Here is a 2,602-nt window from a genome sequence, read left to right on the forward strand (position 1 = left end):
ATGATCGAGAGAGTTTCTTGTTCATCAGCCAATGGTAATACTTACCCGTATTGGGGGCTGGTGTGGCCCAGTTGCCTGAGGCGTCACAATTGGCTGGTGCAGGGTTGCGACCCTTGGGCACGCCAGCAATCTTTGATTGTGGGTGCGAATCCCGGTTCGACCCGATCAAGTTTCTAGGTTTCTCAGCACCATAAACATATATCACCTGCGTCACTCTGGGCTTTCCTCCCATATTAACCTGACACGCCGTGATATAACTACAATACTGTTAAAAGCGGCGTTAAACCCAACCCACTTACCCATATTAAGCGTTTGCAAGTCATGTATATAAGCACTGGGAAGTGCAGTTTGTTTGTTTGTTGTTTAACGCCGCACTCAGCAATATTCCAGCTATATGACGAGGGTAAATAATCGAGTCTGGACTAGACAATCCAGTGACTGAAATCATGAGCATCGATCCACGCAATTGGGATACAATAACATGTATCAACCAAGTCAGCGAGCCTGACCACCCGATCCCGTTAGTCGCCTCTTACGACAAGCATGGGTTGCTGAAGGCCTATTCTACCCCGGATCTTCACGGGTCGCCCTGGGAAGTGACAATATTTGTGTGCCGTATATATGGTAACGTATCTGTTGAACATGTTCGGTACCAACACAAACTGGAGGCCTCATGATACCCAGCTCTTTTATATCTCAAATGTTGAGTTATGACTGAATGTAAAAAAACTATTTTCATATTAGAAGCTCTAGATAGATGAAGACGTACACAACTCACTTTGGGATATAAAGACATTCATTTGGCCTATTGGAGCACTGGTGTTACATTATGTTGTGACAAACAGCTGATTTGATTTGGTGAGTATAGGCCTTCTTATACACTCTACTTTAACCTAACTGCATAGATCGCACACTTAGCGGGGAAAGAAAATATCCATATTTTTGCTTTGTTTAGCGGTACCTAGCGCGAACGATAAGGCATGATTTTAATTAGATTGATTCCGATTTCTGATTGGTTGGATAACGTTTAGAAAGTATTCGAAGCCTTTGTTACATCATCCATGCATTGTGACGTAACAAAGCAGACGTCATGCGTGAAAGTCAAAGACAAACGCTGGCTGCAGTAGTTTGATCTCTGAGATGCCTCAGCTTGATGTGCGAGGTAAACCATGATGCAGCAGGTCTTAGACGTTCGCCACTTTGGTGAAACTAACGAGAATGTGTAGGGTGCTGTCAAACCTAGAAATGTTATCAGCGCGAATCTGGGGTTCGAACCCACCATCATAGGTTTACATACTGGGGTGGCTATTTGAGGATTATATCGGTCGCCCATCTCACTGAAGACCCGGGAACGAATTCCCTGTTTTTTACCGAGCCGTGGAGTGGATGGAATATTGCTTATATCGGCATAACTACATACTCACTTATTAACTGGATAAAATGACATCTGGTAAAATGATAATAAAGACAGTCATTTGGATTGTGCGGCCCTTCTAAATGAACGACAAACAACTCGACATATTCTTTCAAATTATCATGAACACTACATACAACTGGAGTAACTATAATGAATTGCGTGCACGCGAAATCACAGGCTATATGTCGTCGGTGAATAATTATTCCTGGTAAACTGGCGATTTTATATACTGCACGGGGGCGGTCGGGTAGCCTAGTGGTTAAAGCGTTCGCTCGTCACGCCGAAAACCCGGGTTCGATTCCCGACATGGGTACAATGTGTGGAGCCCATTTCTGGTGTCCCCCGCCGTGATATTGCTGGAATATTGCTAAAAGCGGCGTAAAACCGTACTCACTCACTCACTATATACTGCACGGCTGTAGCGACCTGGTCGTATCCCAGTTCTGGTCGCTACACACGGCTACATATAACTGCCACCTCAACCGTGCAGAATGAGCCTGTGGTAGTACTGTGGGACTTGATAACTATTTTGGTCTGGCAAACATTTACATGTAAGAACCTACTGTATCATACAAGTGAGGATCTGGGTATTTATTCAATATGATGTGCATATAAAATCCACGATCAAATACAGGAGTAATATATACGCGTCATTATGATACCAACAGTAAATTAATGTTCATGGATAAATATGTCCATTTCACATCATGCACATATGCAACTGAAATTTCACTTTACATAAAACACTATCCGTTTGATACATAACACTGGCCAGCCTATGATGCACGGGGAACACATCCTGCCAAATGCCCAACAACTTCATGTAAACGGTTCTTAACGCACTCAAATACTTGACATATATAGAGTGTATACAAGTATGTATCAACTGCATGCATGTGCACTGCATATGTGTATTAGCGAATTGCAAAACATCACCTACATGGCAATAATAATTAGTCACCTACCACTAACGAGAAAATCAATTTCACAGGTTTATCAACATCTCCCACTCGTCAATCTAATATTTTGACTCGTGCTTTTTAGAAGCCACAACATTATACCACATCTTCCATGGTTTGTATCGATCATTAAAATGCCTCAGCCACATTCAGAACATTCGGCATCTGAACTAAAAACCCTAAAATAATTACATTGATCTAAAAACCCAAAGTCCGCACGCCTGCT

Source organism: Haliotis rufescens, unplaced genomic scaffold, assembly GCF_023055435.1.
Source record: "Haliotis rufescens isolate VD_foot unplaced genomic scaffold, xgHalRufe1.0.p SCAF_1, whole genome shotgun sequence".
In the NCBI taxonomy this organism is placed as follows: domain Eukaryota; kingdom Metazoa; phylum Mollusca; class Gastropoda; order Lepetellida; family Haliotidae; genus Haliotis; species Haliotis rufescens.